At 29.2% G+C, this 12,148-nt stretch overlaps 1 long non-coding RNA gene across 2 annotated transcripts; it reads left to right on the top strand.

Annotated features, from left to right (window-relative positions):
* The first annotated feature begins 6,029 nt into the window (after positions 1 to 6,029).
* On the top strand, positions 6,030 to 11,508 carry LOC107942223 (uncharacterized). 2 transcript variants are annotated; one of them, XR_005904468.1, is made up of 5 exons: positions 6,030 to 6,617; positions 6,725 to 6,929; positions 7,491 to 7,570; positions 10,215 to 10,562; positions 10,663 to 11,508. It is a non-coding gene; the product is annotated as an uncharacterized lncRNA (long non-coding RNA). The 2 variants fall into 2 exon arrangements; XR_001695796.2 differs by having other exon boundaries at positions 6,035 to 6,929.
* Positions 11,509 to 12,148: the final 640 nt, after the last annotated feature.

A 12,148-nucleotide genomic window follows, 5' to 3' on the forward strand; every position in this document is an offset into this window, starting at 1 on the left:
CATGACCTTAAAAACATAAAAATTACAATAAAATGACTTAGCTGAGTTTACCAAATAAGGACTGAAACTTTGAAACCCATGATAGCTTTTCTTAAACACTTATGGTGGACGGTTGTGTTGTAGAAAAACAAAAGAATTTATCTTTCTTTCTGTAACGCCCCCTAACCCTATACCGTCATCGGAACAGGGTTAGGAGACATTACCAGTCAGTACAGTCCAATTTCGGTCATTAATTAAAATAAATATTTACACACATCCTAGTTTTAAGATGTCGTCCCTTTAATGGGCCCTCGCGGTCCAATATGAACAGTAAATTCAATTCAGGACTAATTTAGAATCACTACGAATTTTTAGTAAATTTCAAAATTCATACTACATACCGTTGCCAACCATAATTTACTCATTTCATGAGTACATCTACAACCTAAATGACTCTCATAAAACATCCTAGGTACATGCCATTACCAATAATTAACACACTTTAACTTAATGAATTCGGGATCGAACTGGGATGCTGATTCAACGTTCTATCTTTACTAAACCTGCGCACGGAAACAAACCGTACGCTGAGTATGGTATACTCAGTGGTATTTCCATAATCCGAACACTTAATAATATAACAATTAAACTTAAAATCACAATAACAATTATAAGTATTCATTTATTTGTTTTATAGATAAATTTTCAATTACTTACCATATAAATTCTATACAAGTCATATAACAAACACAATAACATATTTGTTCAATTCTTTTCATTTACTTACCGTATAAATTCTATACAATATATTCACAATTCACTTGTTTTCACACTTTATTTCTTAACAATATACCATTTTAATTCATTCTAAAATCAATCATCATCCATTTGAACTTCACTCATTTCATGAACCTTTTGGTTCATGTTTTCAATCTCATATCTCAATTTCAATTCTCAATTCAATTTCTCATTTCATTCCAATAGCTCAATCAATCAAATTCACTCAACTTATCTTTTCACTTATTTACCCCTATTAACAAGACTCGGACCTTGGCGGATACACGGATCCAACCAAACACACCAATATGGCACCCAGTGCCTCATCGGATAGTTCGAAGCAATATTTGACACCTAGTGTCTCATCGGCCTAGCCGAAGTAAAGTTGGTACCCAGTACCTCATCGAATCTATCCGAAGAAATATAGTGACACCCAGTGTCTCATCGACTCGAGGTCGAAGAATCCCTGAACACTTCCAATCCTATGGCATGCCAACTATATCCGACTCAGCCCGATACTGTTAATAGGGTATTCAATTTACTTTCAATTTTTTTCAATCAATACACATTTTAATTAACCACATAAATTCATAATTCAATACAATTCAATTCACTTTTCAATAACAAATATCCAAATATCACAAATCTCATATTTAAAATTTTCAAACAAGTTATATTTCAATTCAATTCAAATAATAATATATATTCAATATTCAATATATATATCTATATATATACGCCAATTCAATCAATATAAATTCAATAATTTCATCACATACTATATCAATCCATTTCATTTGCAAAACACAATAATTCTTACTTCAAAACACTTAATATACATATTAAGAAATAAATTCAACAATTAAGTATTAGGTTCGGATTATAGAAATACAAACCGTAATTTTCGAGCTAACTCCCGTTGACTTTGTCTTGTCCTTTCTTAGCCGAGATTTCTGGTACCACATTGACTACGAAATTAATACAATTCATAATCATTAATACATTACTAATTCATATCTTGAGTTATAGAATTCTAAATTAAGATCCGCTAATTTTTCCTGAAACTAGACTCACAAATATTCTTACAATAAAATTTTCAGAATTTTTGGTTTAGCCATTAAGTACAGTTTATTCTTTAAATTCACCCCTATTCTGCTGTCTGACAGTTTCGTCCCTTCTTCACTAAAAATTAATTATCTCACAGTACAGAACTCGGATAACATTATCGTTGATTTATAATGAAAATAGACTCATTAGGGATTCTAAACATATAACTTTAAGCTTCTAATTATTTTTATTCAATTTTTGGTGATTTTCCAAAGTCAGAATAGGGGAACCCGAATTCATTCTAACCTTGTCTCACAAAATTCATTATATCTCATAATTTACAATTCAATTGCTTATATCGTTTCTTCTATAAGAAACTAGACTCAATAATATTTAATTTCATATTTTATTCATCCTCTAATTCAATTTATACAATTTTTGGTGATTTTTCAAACTTAGACTACTGCTGCTGTCCAAAATAGTCTTAGTACAAAATGTTGTTTTACTTTAATTTCAATTTAATTCTAACTAAATTCACTTACTTTTCTATCTTAATTCATACTTTATTTCTATTCAAATTTCATCCATACTCTCATTTAAATATTAAATTTCCAGCATACTTTCCTAATTTCAAAATTTCATCAATTTAGTCCCTACAACATAAAACTTATAACTTACTTTACAATTTGATCCTATTATCAATTCTAGCTTGAAATTTACTCAATTAAACCCTTAATTCACTATTTTATTCAACATGAACTATACTTGAAAATCTATAAACTCTCAAAATATCAACTTAATTTCATCAAAGTCTTGTTCCAAAGCTTCTAAAACATCAAAATTTAAGAAGAAATGACTTAATTGACTTACCAAATTAAACTTTGAGCCTTGAAACCCAAATTTTCCTTTTTCTTTTTCTTTCTTTCTTTCTTCCCTTTTTCTTCTCTGTTTCGTTTGCTTTCATTCTGTTTCTTATGTTTCTTTACTTATTTATATAATATAATATATAATATAATATACTATAATATAATAATAATTTAATATATATATTTTAACACATAAAAAATTTCAGATTTTTATGTTTATGCCGCCTCACTTAGGACAAATGGCATAATTTCCATTTTGGTCCTCTTCATTTTCTTTTATTCTACAATTCAACTTTCATCATTTATTCAATTTAGTCATTTTTCCTAATTACTCTTAATTAAACTAAATTTACTTAATTAAACTCTAATTAACCACTCAATTGACTTCGTAAATATTTTTAATAAATATTTACGAATCCATTTTTCAGAAACGGAGACCCGAAAATACACTTTTTCGGTAACGGTAAAATTCGGGTCGTTACACTTTCCACCACCAATTTATATATATAGTTATATTAAAACTTAATTTAATTAATTAACTAACTAAAGTTAACATTAATCAAACTTAAAAATTCTTAAACATACCATCCCCTATAATATTTCTAAAATGGTTAATTACAATTTAAGTCCCTAAGTCTTTGGCCAATTAAAAACCTATAGCGATAAGACTTTTACAATTTAGTCCATGTATCCTAACTAAACAATTAATAGACAAAAAAACGAAGGACCAAACTTTAATAAAATTTTATCTAACTCTGTAAATATTCATATTTAATACTTACGAACCAAATTTACGAAAATAGGATTTCAAATTTGTTTTTTTTTCTGGCACCATTGAAAATTGGGTTGTTACAATGAAAATGGAGAAAATAATAGAAGAATTGTAATGCTAAGAAGTTGATACAATATATGGAATTGCTAATATGTATGAGAAGTTAAAATGAACTTGTGAAGATTAGATTGACTTTTAGTGAAATTTTAAGCTTGAAATGTGACCAATAACGTATGAAAATGAAATAAGGATGTTTAGATATTGTTTCTGCGATGTTTACAACTTGATTTGTGGACCCCTTGTTCTAGGTTTCAAGACATAAGAGTCGAAGTCTCGAGAAAGGTCAATTTTGAATATAAAATACTACAATTCTAGGGTCATGTCTCGAGACATGTGCACTTTTGTCTCGAGACAATCAAATTTCAAACCAAATTTGCTACAGTACTATAGTAATGTCTCGAGACATGTAGATTCTTGTCTCGAGACATACATACCTTGACTGAAAATTTTCTTGTTTTGCTTTAAAATAGACCCTGAATGACCTTTACTCAAAACCAAGTTATAAGAAAAGTTTAGGGATGGAACAAGAACATTTAAAAAACCTTAAATAGGCCTGAATGATGAGTGGAACATGAATGAATAACTTAAACTTTAGTAAAGTGATTGACTTGAAAATGTGACATTCATTGCTCAGGTTTAATTATGAGCTCAAGTAAAAAGTGTTACAAGCCTTGTGTTCAAATAAGCTTAAAATCAATTAATATAATGCACAACTGATAAAGGATTTAAAAATTTGACAAAAAACTAGAGTAATTAAAAAAAATCCAACAAAACCTACACAATATTTACATTTTTTAAGGTTGAAAGTTATTTTTCAATCATAAAAACAATGCTAAAGGGATAAAATATTTTGAGAATTGTGACTTTGATTAATCAAATTAAAATATTAATAAAATATATTTTTAGTTTAAATTACGTTACTCTTCTCACATTTTTCAAACATTTATTATTTTAAACCTATTTTTTATATATTTTATTTTGAGATTAAACGAATGACGTTTGAATCGAATTGAACTGATTGGATTGGAAATTAATTGAGATGTTAGTTTGGAGAATGGTATCGAACCGATTGGATTAGAAATCGATACAAACTAAGGGTACGTTTGGCTCATTGTAATGGAATAGGGTTGGAATTGAGTAGAGTTGTAATGGAATAGAACTGTAATCAATAATTCAATTGTTTGGTTAAATGAAATGGAATAGAGCTGTAATAAAATTCTTGTGTTTGGTTGAATGGAATAGATGTTGTAATAGTATAAAGAAAAAGGCTGAAATGACCAAAGTACCCTTAACAGAATTTTTATAAATAGATGATTATTGTTATTAAATTTTAATAAGATTATTGTTAAATATATTTTAATAAAAATAAAAATAAATAATTTAATCATATTGTAACATAATTATTATTAAATAAAATTTAATAAAATAATATATAATTTAATAACATTCTTAATATAATTATTAATAATATTTAATAATAATTTTAATATAATATTAACATTTTATTTTCAAATGATGTTTTTAATAACTTACAATCTCAATTGTAGACGTTTTATTCTCACCAACATCTTTTAAAAAAAAATCGTGAAATTTTTTGAATTGAATTATTAAATTAATTCTCTTTTTTGGTTTATTTTGGTGTTCCTCTTAACTTGTTTAAAATCGAAATCAACTTTTGTAATTGATGGTTAAATTTTACTAACAAGTAACGTTCGAGATTTATGCATTCTGCATTTCTCAGACATTTGTATCATGATAGTCATAGTCGGTACCATAATAATAGAAGAATATCGAAAATTCGGTATCGACATGTATACCATACACAATTATATCAAAGTTACATGGAGGTATTTGTTACCTTGTGGAAACATGAATCATTACTGTCATGTCTACAAAACAAAATTACCAACTTGCAGATATGATAATTCTAGGGAATAACATCAATGATTTAATGAAGTAAAATTTGGAGTAGAGGTGTGCATGGCCGGGCTACCCGGCCCGGCCTGAAGGCCTACCCGAAAAATGAGAGGGTTCGGGTAAAAATATAGGCACGAAATATGAGTTTAGGCAAAAAAATGGGGCCCGTTTAGAAAATGGGCCGGGCTCGAGTAAAACTTTTTTGGCCCGAGCCCTGCCCGAATTATATACTAAATATATATTTTTTATTTTTAATCATATTTACATTTTATTTTCAATTTTAATATAATCACTTTTTATTATATTTTCAATTTGTGCATTGTTTTAAGAATTGTTTTAGTATCATTTTTTATTAGTTTCTTGTTTTAATATTTGTTTTAAATGTATTTGATTTATTATATTTTAAATTTTTTTTATTTAATGAAATAAGTTAAAAAAATTAATATGGATTGGGCCAGGCCGGGCCTAAAAAAGGGGCCTAAAATTTTGTCTGTGCCCGGCCTGGCCATGCACGCCTCTAACCTGGAGTTTTAACTTTTATATTTTTGGTTCATGGATTTCTAAGAGGTGCCAAGCACTTTTTGAGCTCATCAACACCCGAGTTGCATTACGGAATAAAAATCTTATCATACATTCTTTATCTTTTGCAGCACCTTGTTTGTAACCCTGACAATCAAACAAAGGCTTGCAGGGAGATGGCTCCTCAGCAACATAAGCAATAAGAGATTCATCAGGGTTCCAAGAGATTCCCTAGAACCTATACCATTAAGAAAGATTTCAATTTTGCTAAGTTTGCTAGGATAATAGCTATTGATAAAGCTACTTATAACAATCTTGTAGCGGCTGCAAATGCTACTAAGGCTGCCTTTGGTTCACCATTTAACACCAGTGAGGTGCAGTTAGGCTACCAACCTCACTGGCAACCTGTTTGGTTGAGCATTTCAGTGCAGCCAAAATCAATTTTCACCACACTGATATCCCAAAAATCAACTGGAGTTGAAAGCATCAATAAGTTCACTAGTGCAACAGAGATATTACTTTTATTTATTAATGTACCATTTTATCCTTGAAAGTTTCTTTATCAATCTTTTTTTTTTCAGATTAGGCAGCCAAATTCTGCTAATAACGGGGAAGAAATACCTCTGCTGCAAGCTGTGTCAACTCAAATTTATCCATTTGGTTTCTTCTTGATGCTTTTTGTGTGTCATTTCTTTTTATTCTTGCATTTCTTTACCCTTTTTTATGTTTTTATTTCTACTGGAATGTTGGGGGTCTATACCTAACATTGAGATTTCTACTTGTATAGGTTGCAAGCTGAGATTTCTACTTGTATGGGTCTGTACCTAACATTGAGATTTTTACTTGTATAGGTACCAAACCCCCCCTTGTCTCTCAATCTGCTTTCCCCCTATGGCTTATGCCTTTAAGTAAAAATCCCTCATTTTTTCCATTCTTAAGACAGACTTCATTCATTGACCCAACTTTATCATATTTCTTTGACCATGGCATTGGTTAGTTCTTCTTTTCTTTTCCTTTCTTTTTTTAATTGATTTCTCCATTTGCAATATGATTTTTGTTCATAGTTTCTTTTCTGTTTTTCTTTTGTTCCAAAATTTGGGTTTTCTTCATTTCTTTGTTGATCCAACAATTGGTGTAACTTTCTGCTTATTCTAAGGCTGAGGTTAATTGGATCCTTGGGAAGTACTTAATTTGTGATGGATTTTTTTTATTAATGAGCTAATACTGCTGAAAAAATTGACTGTTAGATGTTTGACAAAGAATGGAAACTTGAATTTATGGGAATAAAGACAAAGAAGATTGATTGTAGTTTGCCAACATTAATAGCAACTTAGCAATTATAGCTTTTAATCCTTTAGGTGTTTCATCTTTCGCTTAGGCAAAAGTGTTGTTGAGGCTTAAGGGTGTTGCGTATGTATAACTTTTAGTTTAATCTCTCGTTTTGTGGTTTTAATAAAAATTTTAATTTACCAAAAAAAAATCAAGGTTTTTGCTTCCATTATAAATTAATGCAATTTTGAAACTTTAAGGAATACTCCTGTTGTCTGTTGCAGGGTTGGAAATCAATAGAGACCTTTGAAACTCTCCTTTTTTGATTTTGAGAAACTATCAATATCTGAATCGTCCCAAATAGGTATTTCTTTTCCCGATTAAATTCTGTTAAGAATAGATTGCATGTTCATTTTTGGACATTATGCTAAGTGTCTAGCTTAAAGTTGATGTTGAAACAAAAACAGACTCCAAGTATATAATGTAATTAAGTCCATGTGCATTGGATCATTACAAGCAATAAGTTATAAGCATGAATAACTAGAGTTTCGAACCACATCTCTTGGCCTAGGCACTGTGTTCACCCCAAAAACCCATTTCGTGGTGAATCACAGGGGCAGTAGTCATGTTTGTGGTGTGTGAGTTAGTAGTGGTTTACTTACTGGTATCACTATTTCTTCATAACTAAATCTTTCTACTGATGATATACTTTCTAAAGTTTATGTCATACTTGGCTTATATCTTATAATCTATCAATACATCTACATGTTCCTTGGGCTAGTTTGGAGCTAAATGAACTCAGGTAACTAGATTGGTGAGATTAATGGACTCTGTTAGTTACTTTTCTTAAAATATAATGCAAAAGGAATATCAATAGAGGGGACAGAGTGAGGAACTAAACTTGATTCTTATTTTACCTAGAGCTATTAATTTAGAGTTTGCACTGTGATTTACTTGTAGCACTGCATAAATTTTAGGTATCATCCTTCTAAGGTTTTGCTATCATTAAAGAAAAAGCTTCTTTTAGGAATTTTAGAGAAAGCAATGGGCAGATAAAACAAGATGGCTATAATTAATGGTCATATTGAGAATCCAAATCTTGAGTTGATTCCGGTGACACAAGCCAGCCAGCAAATGGCTACAATTAAAGGGAATATAGAGAATCCAGATCTTAATTTTATCACTATAGAATGATGATCAGGGGTGAGACCTTAAAATCTAATCGAAGTAGCTGATAGGAATAGATAAGAAGTTGTTCAGTTTTTTATTTAAAAACATCAGAAATCAACCTCTGCTACATGAAAATTGAATTAAATATGAAATGAAAATTGATTGTAGAGATTTTAGATAAACATCTATTCTAATCTATTCTCTTCTAATCTAATCTAGTCTAATCTAATCTAATCTAATGATTGTAGCTTAAGAATTGAATTGAATATTCCATGTTTCAATTAATAAACAATCCCAGCATTGTATCTTCCTGTGCTAAATGATCAAGAAAATAATAAAGGGATCAAGAAAATAATCTATTTACCATGGAATATTCCATGAAAATAATAAACAATCCCAGCATTGTACTTAAACCATCTTTCTTTTGATACAATATAATTTTTTTTCATTACAATTTATAATAAATATAGAGTGTTGAAATAAATTTATAAACAATAGTTATATTAGCTTATGAAAATATAATTGCATCACCAACTATAATTGCAACTATATATAATCATAATTAACATGCTAATAATAAATTATTAAAGTAAATGTAATAATTTTAATTTTAATGTATGACCTCTATTGTTTCATTATTAAAAAAAGAGAGATTTATGTTTTTTTTTATTATACTTCTATTTTATTTGGTAAAAAAATAAAGACTAAACTAATTAAAATAATAAAAACAAAAAATTAAATCGATCCAAATTTTAAGATTACTCAAAGAATGAGTTAATTGCACTAGAAATCTTTAGACCATGACATTTATTCTAAGTTGGTCCTCAAATTTTAAAATATTCTAGTTACATGTTTAAATTATTTATATTATATAAATCAAATCTTTTCGTTGCTAAAATTAAATGTGACATAATTTAAAACAAAAGCTTTAAAGAAGATTGATATTGTAAAAGTGAATGTTATGAAAATCTTGATTATGAGGTTTTTTGAAGTTTTTACAGAAAGCATATTTCACTCTCTTTTTCTTAACTTCATTTTTAGTTATAAATTTTAAAAATTAAGCAACATTTTACTTTTTTGTCATATGATTTTGCATGTCATTTAATGATTAAATAAAAAAATGAAAATACCTAATTGATATAACATAAATAGTTTGAGAATGTAATTAAAATGTTTTGAAATTTAAGAACCAATTTAAAGAATGCTTTGGTGCAATTAGGTCTTTAAAGAAAATTTTCTGAAACCCTATATGTTAAATACTATATTTTAACTTTCTTTTTTTGTCTGAAACCCTCATGTATCTAGTAAATTGAATCAAGTTGAACCTTTAAACGAGATAAATATTTTTTTCTACTGTCTCCACCTATCTCCCAAATACCAATCATCCATTAAATAATAAATTCAATTATCAGCTCAATAGCAATTGACACTTAAAACATAGCTGTCAAATAGATTATAGGTCATAACTCATAATCAGTTATTTGTTGGTCATCACAGTTGTTTCAAGAAAAGAAATCAAGACTTTATCTTTGGTTATAGTTTTATCACATTGATGTATTGGACAAAGCAAATCTTGATGACTAGTGTTGCTAAGAAAAACATAAGGAATGAAGTTTGCTTACACTTTTGAAAAGATAGTTATAATCAATTATCATTTCTATATCCTCGTTATTGTTTACCATGGATCTTTGAGAAATTTTTCTTTAGTGTTCATCTTATGGCTTTCATCTTTTTGTGATGTGTTATTCTTAATTTTTTATGAAACTATATTATTTTATCTAATTATATATTTATGGTTTTATGTCGGTTGACATTTAAAATCAAAATAATAATAATAGATGGTAAAGACATGAAAATTTGTGGAGGGAGATAGTATCTTAGCAACAAAAGCTGTTTGGGATGATGAACTGGCGTTGATATTTTGTGAACTTTGCGTGGATGAAGTCAATGCTGGTAATAGACCGACAACTCATCTAAACTCAAAAGGATGGAAAAATATCGTTGCTCTTTTTCAAGCAAAAACACAAAAAAATTATGGAAAACCTTAATTGATAAATAAGTGGGATACATTAAAAAATGAATGGAGGTTATGGAGGGAGTTGCTTAAGGAATCTACAGGTATTGGATGGTGTCCATCTAAAAAGACAGTCGATGCTACCGAAGAATGGTGGGCTGAAAAAATAAAGGTTAGTGTTAACTTTATCATTATTTTAATGCATAAAGTTTATTGAAATTAATAATTTACAAATATAAAAATCTGAGTATAACATTTAACATGTTTTGTAGGAAAATTCTGATTTTAAAGGATTTAAGAAGAAAGGAATTGAACCACGATTGAATGATTTAATGTGGCAAATGTTTGGTGGCATTGTAGCCACTGGAGAGAATGCATGGGCACCTTCGTCTGGTGTTCTTCCAAGTGGGGTTCCTATGGGAGATGATACACCTAATGAGGGATTTGGTGATTCAAATGAAAATAGTAATGAGAATGAAGGTATCCCTCCTAATGAGGTACCATCAAACCCTTCTCATGAAACTCCTAATCGAATAACGAAAACACTTGGGGTTGTACACGGTAAAGGAAAAAATCAAGTTCAAGTAGAAAATCATCAAGAAATTCATTAGCTACTCATATTGAAAAATTGTGTAAGAGTATGGCTAGTCCAAGAAAGTCAGTGAATGAAATTATTTTTCCTCACTCTCAATGTACAATTTCAAATGCAATGGATGCTTTGCATGATTTGGGAGATGAAATTCCAAAAAAAGATGAACTGTACTATTTTGCCATCAAAATGTTCTAAATACCGGTGAAACGAGAAGTGTTTTTGAACTTAGATCCAGATATTAGGGTTTTGTGGCTTCGATGTGAGTATGCTGAACAAAATCCAATTGCATCATTTTCATCCTTGGTAGCAACATCCTCATTTCCCTTCCAACCGTACCATCCACCACCTCCACCATAAGCTCCTTAGAATTATTATTGTAATATAACTATACTATTTTTTTATATGTAAAACTAATGTATGATGTACTTTTTTATATGCCAAACTAATGTATGATCAACTTTTTTATATGTAAATCTAATGTATGATCTACTTTTTTATATGTAAAACTAATGTATGAGATTTTTTATGTTTGATATTTTTATCCTATGCTTTTATTCAATTTTTTATGTTGTATAGAATGTCACAAGTTATTAATTTATTTTCATTTGATTATTTTTTCAGGTTATGGATGAATTTAACAATATGTATAATAGTTTTTATATGAATTATGATACCCCTGAATTAATTGAAGAAGCTCAACGAAGAATAGCCATAATTGTTACACAAGTTGAGCACAACAATTATCATGAAGAGGAAGAACAAGTGTTAAGCAATGTATTGGTACACCGTGAAACTTATTTCACTATGCAACCGTGTATGGATTCAAATTATACAGGTCAAATGCGGGTGGACGAAGTATTAAATGGGCATGATGATCGTTGCATGAATAGTTTTAGGATGCCAAAAAATATATTTCACAGCTTGTTGCATGATTTGCAAACAAATTATGGCTTAAAGCATGGGAAGGTATCTACGATGGAGAAGTTAGCATTATCATTGTATATTCTTGGAAATAGAGAATCAAATTCAAATGCAGCAGAACGATTTCAACGATCTGGGGAAACTGTTAGTCGAATTTTTACTGATATGTTGTATATATTTGCTCGAATGGGAATAGACACAATTAAACCCACTGAAGGTCAATTCGAGGAAGTACCGAACCATAT

The sequence above is a fragment of the Gossypium hirsutum genome, chromosome A11 (genome assembly GCF_007990345.1).
Source record: "Gossypium hirsutum isolate 1008001.06 chromosome A11, Gossypium_hirsutum_v2.1, whole genome shotgun sequence".
Classification (NCBI taxonomy): Eukaryota; Viridiplantae; Streptophyta; class Magnoliopsida; order Malvales; family Malvaceae; genus Gossypium; species Gossypium hirsutum.